Here is a 15,497-nt window from a genome sequence, read left to right as displayed (position 1 = left end):
AGACACTGTGAGCTGAAGATGGCAAAAGCATTCAAGCTAATGATGTAATTGTAATTGGACACAAATCAGACAAGCACTCCACATGAAGAACATGTACAATAGTAATATATGCATTTATATATAAAGAATATTAACATGGCCTCCATAGATATAAAGAACACTAACATGATCAATGTATAAGGTGAATGCAACATGAACAACATGTGAACATAGTTCACTAACACAGAAACACAAGTATAATTGGGCAGCTATCTTCTTAAAAATGGAATCCACAGCATGCTTGTAAATGAGCAAAGACCTCATGACCTCGGGACAACTCAAAGAGCTGAATCCAAAGAAATACATATCTGTGCAGAACTCAGACATTAGCTGGCAACCAGTGGCAAGATTACAGTGAAAAAAGGGAGGACTGGGATTGTGGAAAGAAGGTACAAAATAACAATTCCCAAGACGCATGCATTATACACCCAGCTTAATTAAAGGTTTATAAGAATACAACAAGTCTTTGTTAGCCAGGTGCAGTAAAACAGTAAGCCAAAAGACTCCATGATGAATAACTCAAGAATGTCCCTGTTGACCACATGACACACCCATTAATATTAGCTAAAACCTCAATAAATAGAAGGCAATTCAATTTCATATTTGGAGACCACTGACTATTCATTAGAAGCCAACTGACTATTCATTAGGACACCGCCTGTACTCTTTAAAACCACATAGAGATGCAAGCTGCCACACAAGGCAAGGTATACAGAGATTGCCCAGTCTCATGGCCTAGGAATGAGGGATGGCAACTTTTATTTTAACAAAGAGCAGTCCATGGGCTTCTCTATATCTATTCCATGTCTGGCTCATATCACGATGACCTGTCAAGTGTCCAAGGATGTTTAGCAGTAACAGAGAGCCCTCCTATCAAAATTCCAATTGTCATGACGCCCATCAAGTAGTATGCCAACCAACCACTTGTCATGGAGATGATGTATTTTTTTTTTTCTAAGCAAGATAGGGGTTGTTTTAGGTGGAGCCATCAGATACATATAACCCAATGAAATGTGTAATTGCTATAGAATATATATGTAGCCAAACCCACTGACTTATCCATGTTCCCCATAGGTTTTGTAAACTGAGATTATGTATGACACCGTTGATTATGTGTTTTTAGTACTAATTGCTTTTTATTAACATTGTAACGGTCTATTGAGAGGCCACCCTCAACACGAGGAGTTCCTTCCCTCCCCAAAATGTCACACAACAAACTGTTTAATGGATTCTTTGTTCAGCCCTATTTCAGATTCATATCATGCCCCTTGGATATCTCCCCCTGTGCCACCAATGAGTCAAGAACCAGGACGGAGTACAGAAAGTATATTTATATTTATTTAAATTACAGGTAATGGAGATCACACTAAAATTAGACATGACACCTTCTCTGTGGCTCACAATTAAACTTCTTTTTTACATGAATAAATCACACAAATTTGTCAGAAAAACTCAAATCACAATACCTTTCTTTATACTGATTACAATTTAAGGAATAATCATAATCAACACTGGTCAATGAACAACATCAATTTACATATTCGGTGCAGTGCAATTTCGATTTTCCTACACACTCAGAAAGGCTAGCAGTTTGGTTTACAATGTTGGATACACAAGGTCTCACTTTTGCAATCACTTCTTCCCCAGCCCCAAAAACACAAGCATCAATTACATGCAGCACCCTTCTAATCAAAGGCCACGTCTAGGGAGAGGGGACAGTTTTAAGTTTGTTTTCAGACCCTCCTCACTTAAAGGTCGGCGTTGGGGAAGTTGGACATTAAAATGGGGATGATTAGTAATGTTTGGATTTTCAGATGCCCATCCATGTAAAGGCCTGTGTTGGGGAAGCTGGAGAGTAAAATGGGGATGATCTGAGAATGTAGGACTTTTAGAACCCCCTTCACTTAAAGGCCCGTGCTGGGGAAGTGGACAGGTTAAGGATTTTTAGTTTTGAGACAAGGACACCCCTCTTCCTTAAAGAAGTCAGTGGGCCTCATTACGACTCAGGCGGTAAGGGTTTTACGGCGGCGTAAACAGCGCCGACCCTTACCGCCTGATTCCGAGGTCCCTTAGCGCCATGGAGGTTTTAACACCTGCTTTTAGCAGGTGTTAAAATCCATGGCGCTAAGGGACCTTGATGTTAATTACGCCACCGTAATTTACGGTGGCGTAATTAACGCCTTCCCCACTCCCATTATGCCCTATGGGGCAAAATGGGAATGGGGAAGGGAAAATGGGAAAATGGGGATTTACCGCCCCGCCAAGGTTGGAATGGGGCGGTAAATTCGCCAACCACCATGGCGTAAACGTAGTTTACGCCATGGTGGTAAAGTCACGGCCCGGGCGGTAACTTACCGCCTGGGTCGTAATGAGGCCCAGTGTCAACAGTACAAATAGGATTACCCAATTACATTACAGGCTACAGTTTTCAGCGTACAATGGAAATGAGCTTTGTTAATTTTGAATGTTAACAAAAACTACCCTGGGGTGTTTTTCTAAATGGGAATTCATTACATATATTTTCAATCAAATAGGCTAAGGATCTCCACAGTTACCCCCCCACACACTAATGGAAAGGAACCTACCAATGAAAGGGAATGGGTTAATTAAATAGATCCCCCCTGCTGACCTTTTGTTGGACAATCTACTTACTTTTGGAAATCTATGTGCTGTGCTCTCAGTTACTAAGCAGCTTTGTTTGTAGGGGAAAAGCAGGATTCTAGCCAGCACTTCAGTGATTTGCATCCCACAGCACATCTCTCTCCCTGGTTCCAGTGAAGAATCACGGTCTCTGCTTTTCTTGTCTTCCCGGCAATATTTCCACCCAGATGAAACTTCAGCAAATCTTCTTTGGTAATTTTGGCAGCTGTCTCCTTCGGTAATCTTTTTGCAGCTCTTTCTGTTGGTAAAATTTAGCAGCTCTTCCCCTCATAGTGCATCTACTTTATATACCAGTGATGACACCATCAAGATTTCAATATGGACAGTGCCCTTCAAGAATTCTTGCACCTTTGATTGTTCCTTCACATTTCTCTCCAACCCCCAAGCTCATCCCCTGTCTAATGATTAGTTCAGGAGTCTACAAATATTGCAGCTCCCATTTGAAATTCCCCTTTTTTTCTTATGCCAACTTTAGCCAGAAAGGAGGTATATTGCAAAACTTTTGAATTCACTAGTAAATGCCAAAATTCCTGGGTACTTCCACTACTAAAAAAAAACACACTAGACCCGAACATCCCAACAAACTACCTCCCTATCATGACAGTACCCTTCCCACTCAAACTACTGGACAGAGCAGCATATCTGAAAATCCAGAAATACCTTGTAATGCACAACCTGTTAGGCCTACACCAATCTGCCTTTGGCCCTGGTCATGGTACTGAAACAGCACCCCTGGACCTAGAAATCCAAATGGATGAAATCATAGATAGTGGGAAGCTGCCAATCCTCCTCTTACTAGATCATTCTGTGGCATTCAATTTAGTTGATCACAAAATCCTATGCCAACACTTCTCTTCAGCCATCCACTTCTCCCCCAAAGCCATTACCTGGATATAGTCCTTCCTCTCAAATTGCACTATGAGGGTCTTCTCAAACACTGCTGCAGCCCCCCCTGCCCTTGTCAACTATGCCCCCCCCAAGGTTCCTGCATCTCACCAACTCTGTATAATATATTCACTATGCCACTCTTCAACCTACTAGACAAATGGAGCATCTCCTGCACAAACTATGCAGACAACACCCAAATCCTTGTCCCTATCACAGGTAACCATAACACTGATTCCATTGCATTATACCAAATATAACAAACCATCCCAATGTGGATGGCTCAACATGGTCTATGTCTCAACGATGAAAAGACAGAGATACTCTTTGTTGGAACCCAACACACCTCAACAAACTAAAACTTCATCATAGACAGAAACCCTATCCTAGTCTCAAAAGCAGTAAAATCACTAGGGGTATACCTAGACTCCTTGCTTTCAATCACTTGACAGGTGAATGGTATTGCCTCTGCTGTTCATACACGACCAAACTTATCAATGCCTGCTGACCCTTCCTAACTCCAGAGAGCTGTATCACAATTGCCTGAGAGCCGATTCTACCTAGGATCGACTATTGCAACGCTTTCTTTGCAGGGACCTGCTTTGGCAATATTAAAAATCTGATACAAAACAACACTTTAGGAGCAGAGCTGAACATCCCCAAAAGAGAGCACATGTCTTCTGCCAAACGGTACACCCATTGGCTAACGGTCCAAGACCGCATTCTGTTAAAAATACTATCATTCACACACAAATGCCTATCCAACACTGCTCCTCTACACGTCTCCAGAAAAATTAACAAATCTAAATCCAACAGACCCACCCGCGCCGCCCACTAACACCTACTCACCATCCCTACCTGCACACCATCCCTAAATTTAAGCAGTCTAAGGCAGAGGGCTGTAGCTTCCCAGTCATAGCCGCCAAACACTGGAATGCTCTTCCATCTGCGCTTACAACTGAACCTTCCCTTTGGGCCTTCTGCAAAAGCCTCGAAACCTGGCTATTTTTGCATGAACCCAATCACCTGTAGAATACATTACCTACTAAATAGGACCAATGCTCCCCTTCACCAAGGCTTACGCTATAGGTCTGCGGACCTCTGTAACCAGCAACCAGATTCATTGCTTATGTTCTGTACGTCATTGCTTGTGTTTTCAACCTGAATGTACCTAGCACACAGATGCCTCTGGGCTTGGAGCGCTCTACAAATGCCAAATAAATAAATAAATACATTCTGCTTCAGCTAATTATGGGGGATTGAATAAAAAGATAGCTACGCACCATGTTTCACAGGCATGTGGCAATGTTTTGCTGTTTATACAAAAAGCATCAGAGTTATGGATATGCAATTTACTCTCCAATACCTAATTTTACACTCCACCAGCACCCCAATAGTTAAATTATGGACATTTTCAGAGCAGTCAGAAACACATTTTAGCTTTCCATTACAATTACCTAAGTTGTATGTGGACACATTGGATTTCAAGAAAATTGCCTTGAAATGATCCTAAAAATGACATATAAATGGATGCAGTGCGACTTATGGTTGCTGAGAAAATGCATCAGTTATGATAGTTCATTTAAACTCATGAGAAATCTCCATTTGTATACACATTTTAGCTCTCCTTGAGTTGGTGGTATACTGTAGTGAGGATGGCTTAATGAATGGCCATCCACCTTGCAACCTGACGATTTCAGGGTCCTATTTTGTAACCCGCTGTGACGCTTACTTCTGGTGCCCTGCAGGAGTGCCTGGTCCAGACTGTGGGAAGTGGAGTCTGAAGTGATAAGATGCTAGCCCAAACCACTCTCTGCCCTATGTTGTGCTGAAGGGGTATAGGCCCAGTGGGTAGTAAGGTTGAGAGTGGTTTGGTTTTGATGATAGAGTTCTTCAGGGTTGACATCTGAATGGACCTCCAATGGAATGAGAGAACCTAAGTAACTGCTACTCAGTTCTCTCCCCACCTCCCTTCGCTTTCCCCTGGATGTGCAGACCTGCCGGACTGAGGGATGGCTCACCTTGTTATTGAAATCATGCTCAGGCCTTCAGACAGACATCAGGTTCCAGTTTCTTCACTGGTGCTGTGGCCCAGATCAGCATTGGCACACGTGAGGCTATGGAAGGTAAGTTTCCTGCTTGCACGTTGTAAACTGTCCTTAAAGTATCCTGTTCACTCTATATGTGTCCTTTGTGTATCCCATAAATGTCCTTTGCAGCACTAATAATAAACTACAATTGTTTGAGTTTGTTCTGTGCAGGACGCACAGTTTGTTTTTGGGATAATGCCTCCTTTACTCTTTGCAGGTCCAGCAATGTGAAGTCAGCTGAGCGCTGTTGTGAGGGATATTTCCAATGAGGTGAAGCCAGCTGAGCACTGTTGTGAGGGATAATGCTGGTCCCAAGAGTGAAGAGACACCAGACCCGTGGAACATCTAATGATGGTAAGTGGGTCTTAGCACAGGGTTTTAGGAATGCAGGATGTCTGCTGTAATAACACTTACTGTGTTTCTTCTTTCCTAGATGCTGGAGAATGTATCAGGAAGTTGCAGCGGCCATCATGAGGTGAGTATGTGGATAGCAGTCAGCTAGCTCAAGATGATTGCAGGATTCATACAGCGGCTCCGGATACTTGCAGGATTCCAATGCCGGTAGCAGAAGGAAGGCTGTGTGCAGAGCTGCAGTGATTGTAGCATGTGAAATGGAGCGGCAATCGTTACGCTGCTTGCTCTGTCAGCTGGAGAAAATGCTAAGCGCTGGATGTGGCCAAGGGTGGGGCTTATATAGCCCTGGGCTGCACCCAGCTCCACTAGACCACCAAGGAAACTTCTGATAAGGATTGCCAGGGGCCATCTGGTTCCTGTAGGACATCCTGCTCTGGGGGCGTTTTGGTGGTAGCAGTTACCTGCATCTATGAACTGCAATCTGTGCCAGCCAGCAACCCTTAGTGTCCAAGCTCTGCCTACACTAGGTGTCAGTGTTCTGGTAGGGGTCATGCTAGAGATCATGACACCAGCAGAGGGTTCTGGGGTATCATACATCCAGCAATTACCACTTGGATCACCCATCCACATAAACTGTGGGTATTCCCTGACACATGTCTTCTTCATAGACCTTGTGTGGGGAAGTAAAGTACGCCTCCATGCTGTTATTGGTCATTAGACTTTCATCCTCGAGACAGTTTTCTTGAACACAATCATGCAAGTCTGCTAAACCTTGCGCTAGGGGGCTCTTTTTGTTTTGGCCATATAGGGCCTCCATAGGAAAGCCTTGCATGGACATAATCCAGGAAGTAATTCTGAAATTACTGGCATTCCCGGTCCAGATTCTGTCACTTTGGAGATATTGCAAGGGAAGGTGAGGAGTCTCAACAATGATGTACACCCCCTGGATGAATGGGCAGTAATATTTAAATGCCGACACCGTTGCCAGGAGTTCCTTGTCACAGTCATTGAATTTTTCCTCCACAGAGGATAAAGTCTTGCTCGAATACAAGATTACTACCGCTGTTAGGCAAGTATCTGAGAACACCATCTCCAAGAAAAAATCCTTGTTCATTATGCGGTAAGCCAAAAAAGGATCCTGAGAAAGGCTTCTTTTCAGTTGTTTAACTGCCTCAACTTGTTCCGGACCCCACTTCCACTTGACTCCGGCCTTTAAGAAATGGACCAAGGGTCGCGTGACCAGTGCGTAATCTTCAATGAACTTTCAACTATAATTAGTTTATTAATTTATGAATTCTCGCAGAGTAGTAGTGTCTTTCAATTTCATTAAGGTTTCCAACTTCTTTAACTAGGGACTAACACCCTCAGGAATTATCTCATACCTTAAGAAGGTCACTTGTGTCTTACACCACTGGGCCGTTTTAAGGGACAGTTTTGCTCTGGCTTTCTGCAATTGGGTTATAACATAGCAGATTTCTGCTATTTGTTCCTCCACAGTTCAGCTCTTGATCAGAACATCATCTGCATAGGCCAGGTTTCCCCTTTTGCCCAAGTCAGGCATGGTCTTATGTAGAATGATTTTGAACTCATTGCCGGAGTTTATGCATTCAAAGGGGATTCATATCCACGTATATTACTGCCTATGAAGGTAAAGGCAAGCTTGTACTGGTCTTCCCTAGTAAGTGGTGCTGTCAAGTAGCCATTGGCAGGTCAATGGAAGTAAACACATTTGATCCTTGGATATGTGCCAGCCCTTCATCAGTGTAGGGAAGTGGCCACCTTGACATGTTAACCCATCTGTTCAACTCCCTCAGGTCTGCAAATAGTCTCCAATGGCCGTTTGGTTTGAGTATCCCCATTACCGGATAATTGAAGGTACTGTGGTTCGGACAAATTATCCCAAAGGATTCGAAGTTCTTAATAATCTCTGTAATTGACTCCATGGACACGAGAGGCAACCAGAACTGTTTCACAAATAGTGGAGCCATCTTGGGGTCCATAATGGACATTTCTCACGACCCAACAATTAAGCTCTATGCTTTTGTTGCCAATGGACATTTTTAGCATCACCTGCTAGGCAGGAGATGTTTGGAATTTTGGATTTTCAGATCTACTTCCCATTTATCAATCAATTTAAATGCAGGAATGGTCTGATCTTTTGGGAGTTTCTTGAATAATCCTCTGATAAATGAAGATCCTTCCATTATTCAGGCATACTCTGGCGAGCACAGGCTCCTCCCTCTTATTTTACTGAATGGGGAAAAACAACTGTTCGCCCTTTTTCTGAATGTCTGGCAGACTTTGAGCAGGTTTTTCCTTGTCCAGTTTCACAGGAACTCAAGGTTTCTTATGATTTTGGACTGCTGTCCAATTTTAGGGTGTTCCCTTCCAGTGAGGATTACCACTTAGAACTGAGAGGAAGATTCATTTTCAAGAATGGAGAAGGGTTCCCATCACCGGTTTGTTTTCCTTCAGAGATGACAGTGATGTCTGGGACTTATTGAAATGGAATTCTACTTACTCAGACTGTCAATCAATTAAATGGCCGGTACCATTCTTGCTTACATAATTGGTACTCATTTTTAATTTTGTAGGCCGGTTAGTCTGGGTCCAGAGGACCTTGTTTACACAGTCGTTCAGAGGTGATAACCTTGTCAGGAGATTGTTCCCCATGTGCCCTCTCGAGTCTCGACTATCACTGGATGTTTTAATCGATGTCACCCAATTTTTATTTCCGGATCCACAGTCCATTCAAGGGAAATATAATTCCCGTTGAAATTTTGGAGTTGTCCGGGAAGTGGTGTGAGGTGAATTTGGTGTCCCACCCTGTCCTCAGTTTAGTTGGTCTAATGCCTTTTGCGGACAGGAGGGTAGCTTGGGATCCAGTGTTCACACAAGCTGATAATTCACACTGACCCTACACCTTGACCAGAGGTGGACTGGATACCAAAAGAGGCCCTGGAAATTATTTTAAAAGTGGCCCCAAATTACACCTTTTCAGCAAGCCCAACCCTTTTTCTATGAGAAAATGTGGCACTGCCACACAAAATAGGCCCAGGGTGCAGAGGCCTACCGGGAAATCTCCAGAGTTCCCTATAGGCCAGTCCACACTTGACCTTGACCAGCTCATAGAATCAGCCTTATTTCTCCTCCAGGGTGCAAAGAAAGTGTGAATTATTTGACAGTCCTGTGTTCATTTTCTTAATGTTGAACTCCGGCAGTGTGTGATCTTTGGTAATCTGTAAAGAAAATGTTGCAACTAACAATGTGCAGATTTGGTGAATCCTCTCTCTCAGATTCTTTGCTGTCCCCCATTACCTGGATGAAGTTTTCAGAACCTGTTTGGGGAAGGACACCTCAGTTTCTGCCTTGTCTATCTCACATTACTGGGGTTGAATAGTTTTGTGTTCTGGGTCGGTCTCCATAATTATCCTGTCCCACTCAGGGTCTTTTGGGGTGCATTTTTCTTTGGGAGGGATCCTTCCATTTCTAAAAGAGAAGGTCTGCTTACCTGAATCCTCCGGGCACTCTCTTTCAAAAGGGGATAATCTTGAGCTCCTCCAAAGAGGTTGCTCTATGGGTTCTAACTTTCTGGGGTTAGAAATTTCACTTTCAGGCTGAGAGGTTTCTAGGGGTTCTGTCTGGGTGATAAATGCAGCTTCCTCTAAGGCTTGTATCTCCCCTCCACACAGGCCCCCTGCTCAGGAACCTTTCTGCCTGGGGCCTCTGCAGAAGTTTCCCAGGGCAGAATTTACCTGATTGCCCCCCCCCCAGGTTGGAGGGGTATATACACACCCCAGGATTGACTTGCTATCGTTGTACCTAGGACTTACTTAGGTGGCAGGGTCAGAGGGAATTGTTCTGGGCCCCTGCCTGACTATCATTCCTTTGTGCCGGCGCCAGCGGTCCCTTCTGCCTTCCATTTTGCTTGTTGTCAGGAGGGTTACTTTTAAGCCCCCCCTGTTTACAGGTCCAAGGGAGGGGTAGTTCTCACCTCTGCCACATTCGCAGCAGCAGGTGAGTTTAATGGCTTAGGGGCTTTGGGGGTGTTCTTATTCTATGTGGGCTTCTGGACTTCAAAGATCCTGGTGGCTTGTTCAATTGCTCAATTCAGGGTCCTGTGTTCACGGAAATCAAGCATCGGTAGAGTGATTCTGCATTTGGGGAGCGCATGGAAATAGGTGCACCCTTTGTATTCACATCTTTAGCCAATCTAAATCCCTGACTTTCTTTTTTTTAAAAAACATTTGTATTAGTTTATTCAAACAAACAATACAAACCAAACTTGCAGTGCATATGATAACATTTCGATTATACATCGCTTAATTGTGTTCACTGCTTCCCTTATCCCACCCCCGTTTCGAGCCTATTACTTCTCACGTTCTGTTCCTGCATCTTGTGGTAGGGTATCCCTTTCTATGGGTTCGTTGGGCCTCGTATTGACCCAAATAACTCTGCTAGTAATAATTTCCAGGTCATCAGGGTCTCTGTCTCCTCCTCCCCCCCAGCACTGCTCGCTTCTTGCCATACCATGGTTTCATTTCTGCAAATCTTTCCACCACACCTCTAATAGTGGTCTGTGGCATGTCTTCCACCCCATAGCAATTCTCCTCTTTGCAAGCGCATATGCCAGGTCCTTTAGTTTGCTCACATGCTTGTATTTACGTGGTCTAGAGAACCCCCCCAACAAGCAGGCCCACACTTTATCAACCACAATCTTAACCCCTCTTTCTGCTAGTTTGTGCCACTTCGCTCCAGAAGCGCTCAATAACCGGGCATGACCAAAACATATGCACCATACCCGCATTCTCTTCATCACATTTAGGGCATGCTTGCCGTCCTGCATTTTTAAACCTAGATATCCTCTGGGGTGTCATATACACCCTATGCTTAATATACAGTTGTGTCTGTTTTAGTCTTGCATTCCTTGACACCTTCTTATGATACCCTTGGGCTCGTTCCCACATCCCATCATCCATCGGGGCTATCACTTCCGCTTCCCAGTCTTGCCTCAATTGTACTACCTCCTTTCCTACTTTAGACATCATCATCTCGTATATTCTAGATATCTCATGTCCCCCCTCTGCTATGTCATATATTATATCTATGGTAGCATCTGGTTCTTCCTCCAGTACCACTTCGGGCCATGTTCTCTTAATTCTCTGCACCATTCTGTGGTACATGATATACTGGCCTTTATGTAACCCGTTTCCTCCCCAACACCTCAAAACCTGTGATAGTCCTCTCTTGCCAAATATCACCCATTGTTGCTATCCCAACCGGTTCCCAGTGGTTTCTGATTATCATCCTTAGTTGCTTTTCTCCACCCGGCAGTGCAACTAGTGGTATTTGCGGGGAACACAGGGATGGGTTCTCCATCATCTGGCATGCCTTGCGCCACATCATCCATCCAAGTACCATCATCTTTGGACGCCCTTCCATTTCTGTCGTGGAGAGCCTCATAATCTCTTTTAAATAAAATGGGGCACAATCTTGTCCAGACAACCTGGATTCAGAGGTCACCTCACCTGAGAGGCATTTAGCAACATATTGCAGTTGGCTTGCTATATAATAGACTTCATAATTAGGCAGTTTTATACCCCCTTTCTCATAGAAATTCTGTAGCTTCCAGAGGGCCACTCGGTTCCGTGTGCCATGCCACAGGAAATCCCTGCACATACTGTCCAATCTAGTGAAGAACTTTTTGGGTATGCGGTATGTTCCCAAAATAGTGCAGGAGCCTAGGTAGGAGCACCATCTTCAGCATTGCCCCACGTCCCATCATTGCTAAAGGCAGATTCACCCAGAACCTCATGCAATTTTTGATTTTCTTAATGGCTACCTCTGTGTTGCACTTATGCTCCTCTTCCACCGTGTGGTATATATCTATCCCTAAATAGGGAAATATGCTAAACTCCCATGGTATCTGTAACACTGGTAGCTGTTTCAATGGGATCCCTTTATATCCACCCAATGGGAACATGCTAGATTTCTGAGGGTTCACCGCTATACCAGACAGCCCCGCATATCTTTCCATCACTTCCAAAATGTATTGGAGGTTTTCCTCCGGGTGTCGGAAGTACTACAACATGTCATCTGCATATAGGGAGATCAGATGTCGTTCCCCTCCCACGGCAATGCCTATCGTATCATATTGTTGCCTCAAGTATATCGCTAGGGTTTCCAGGGCCAATATATAGAGCATAGGAGACCATGGACATCCTTGTCTGGTACCCCTGCGGACTTGCCATCTTTCCGATATCACTGCTCCTGTTTTAACTCTGGCCAGCGGTTCACTATATAACATTTTCGCCCACTGTAGATATCCAGGCCCCATCCCATAGCCAGCCAGGGCCGCCAACAGCCATGGCCATTTGATTTGAGTCGAAGGCCTTTATTGTGTCCAGTGACACAATTGCCAATTCACCTTTGTTCTCATTCCCATACTCAATAACTCGATGGAGTCGTCTATGATTATTGGATATGTTCCTATTCGGAACATAGCCCGTCTGCTCAGGATGTATTAGTTTGCCAATAACCCTCCTCAGTCTGTTTGCCAAAACGGCCATCAGTATTTTGCTGTCTTCATTTAACATTGACAGGGGTCTATATGAACTGCAGCTATGCCCAGGCTTGTTAGGTTTGGGAAGCGGTATTATAATCGCTTCTCTAAGTGACTCTGGCGGTCTGCCCAGCTCATATGCCTCATTCAGCATTTTTAACAGTGGGGGGAGCACCTCTCCTTTACATACTTTATAGAATTCACTTGGGAGTCCAACAGCCCCCGGAGTATTACTGGTGGGCAACTGTCTCACCACCTCTTCTAGCTCTTCTAAAGTAATCGGTGCATTCAGCTCCTCTCTTTCCTCAGCACTTATCTTCGGCAATCCTATATCCTACAATGTTTCTATTATCATCGTGCGATTACTCTCCCCATCATCTCCATATAGTAGCCTGTGATAGTCTGAAAACTCCTGGTTAACTCCTTCTTGGGTATCAACTACACTACCGTCTTCCCTTGTTATTGTTCTAATCGTGGATCTGGGGGTTTCACTCTTATATAGCCATGCCAAGATCCTTCCTGGTTTATCCTCCCCCGCATGCTGTCTCTCTATATATTTTTTGTAGTTGAGGTTACACAGTCTTTCCCAGTGCCCAGCACATTTCTGCTGCAGCCTGAGTATCAGTTCAGTGTCTTCCTTGGTATTATTTTCTCCCCTCAATGCCCTTTCCAATTCTCCCTCTGTTTCCCATAGGTCAGCCAGGATCCCTCCTTGCAATCCTTTCGATTTTGCTATAGCTACCCCTCTCATGACAACTTTAAAGGCTTCCCACAACGTGCTGGCCGAGTCCACACTGCCAGTATTTGTCTCAAAGTAGTTAACAATCTCCTCCCTCATCTCCTCCCTAAAAAAGGGTTCTCTCAGCACCTCAGCTCTGAGGCGCCATGTCGGAATTCTCGCTGTCGGGGGTCGGTATTGCCATCCGAGGTTCAAAGGCGAGTGGTCCGAAAGGACCCTCGCTTTATATTCTGCTTGCGTGATCCCTGTCATTACCTCTAGTGTGGCAAAGACATAGTCCAACCTTGTATGTAACTCCTGCGGGGCAGAATAATGTGAGTATTGCCTCTCTCAGGGGTGTTGTGTCCTCCACACATCTCCGAACCCAAAGTCATTCAGCAGTGTCTGCAACGCTTTAGCGGCTCGGGCAGGTCTATCCATTTTCCCATCCGATCTATCAACCTTAGGGTTTAGTACGCAATTAAAGTCTCCTCCCTAAATCACCACGCTCCCCACACACATGCTAAGGTTGTTGCACAGTGTTCTAAAATATGCCGCTGTATTTTGATCTGGGGCATACGTATTTACAATGCTTATCTCCCTATTTTCCACCAATCCCCTCATTATGACCATCCTCCCGTTCATCTCAACTATCGTCTATAACAGCTGAAACGGGACATGTGGCGCCACCCAGATAAGTACTCCCCTAGCATAGGCCGAATATGATGAACCCACCACAACTCCCTTCCATTTCTTCCCAATCATCTCCATCTTATCCTGCGTCAGGTGAGTCTCCTGCAGCAGGGCTATGTCAATATCTTTTGTCTACGCAGGTATAACATAACCTTGTTCCTTTTTAAGTAACTATTGAGCCCCCTAACATTCCAAGTAATTATTTTAAGGTCCCCCATGGTGTATTAGAATCCCACCCCTCCCCACACCAGTGCAGTCCATATCCAAGTTTATTCCCCTTCTGTATAGGCTCGTTTCCAAACTTAAAGGAATGGTTTGGTCAGAAATATTGTTGTCCCTATGGTTCGGCCATGTGCTTTTAATCTTAACTCGATCGATCGTACAAACATTTCATATGCACCTTACCCGAGTTTTCGTCTCATGAACACAAGCAAACTCAGAGAGCAGGGCGCGGTCATTTTGTGATAATCTTATCAATTGCTGCATCGCCCTGCGTGACCTGCGTTTGCGGCACTAAATCATATCCCCCGCCCCTGAGCCTGACATCACCAAATCATTTGTATTCTCTGACTCTCTCCGTGACGTTGCTGGGCAGCGTGGCCAAACGCGGCCATTCGTCACCTATGCGACTAGACTCGGAACCCGGAAAACAGCGCGGTGCATCACAATTAGGAATATGAAACTGTATTTTAAAAGGAAACAACAAGACTGTACAATTGGTAAAGTACATTTATTTCACATTAAATGTTTCGATAACAATCGGCATGTGACCGAATCAATTAAAATAGAACTTTTTTTCTTTGCTGGTACCACGTACGGACAGAATGGAATAAATCCGCAAATGTTTATCGTGAGTCATGCGCTGTTCCTTTATGGGTACACAGGGTGTTCGTTTTGGGTAATAAATCAGCAAATGTTTATCGTGAGCCACCGCTGTTCCTTTTGGGTACACAGGGTGTTAGTTTTGGCTAATAAATCCGCAAATGTTTATCGTGAGCCACGTGCTGTTCTTTTTGCGTACACAGGATGTTCGTTTTGGGTAATCAAAGCACTTCGGTCGCACGGTGAGTTGCAAGGCTGGTGCTTCAACTTGGCACTAGACCACCGTAAAGGTTGTTATGTTGCTCCTAATTGCCGGTACCGTGTACGGACAGATTGGACCTTGTCTGTCGTCCCAAAATAGGGTCAAGTAGATCCAGCGTTTGACATGTAGCTGCAGCTGGCGGTTGAAGAAGCCATCGGTCGGGGTCTGGAATCGATGACAATCGCAGAACGGCACGATGTAACTGTTTGCAAAAGATAAAAATCGAAAAGTGTCTCAGTAGCCGATCTTTATTTCAATTATTCATTTTCTTTATTTACGGCAGAGGTGACACAATGTGAACCGAGAGAATACAACGTGGAATATCAAAGTACTCTGCTATTTGCTTCAGCGGATAGTGCAAATGAGAATGTTGACCTATAAACGTAATGCGTAAACTGGGGCAATAATTCA

Source organism: Ambystoma mexicanum, chromosome 6q (genome assembly GCF_040938575.1).
Source record: "Ambystoma mexicanum isolate Mex_15411 chromosome 6q, UKY_AmexF1_1, whole genome shotgun sequence".
Classification (NCBI taxonomy): domain Eukaryota; kingdom Metazoa; phylum Chordata; class Amphibia; order Caudata; family Ambystomatidae; genus Ambystoma; species Ambystoma mexicanum.
This window is presented reverse-complemented; position numbering follows the sequence as displayed.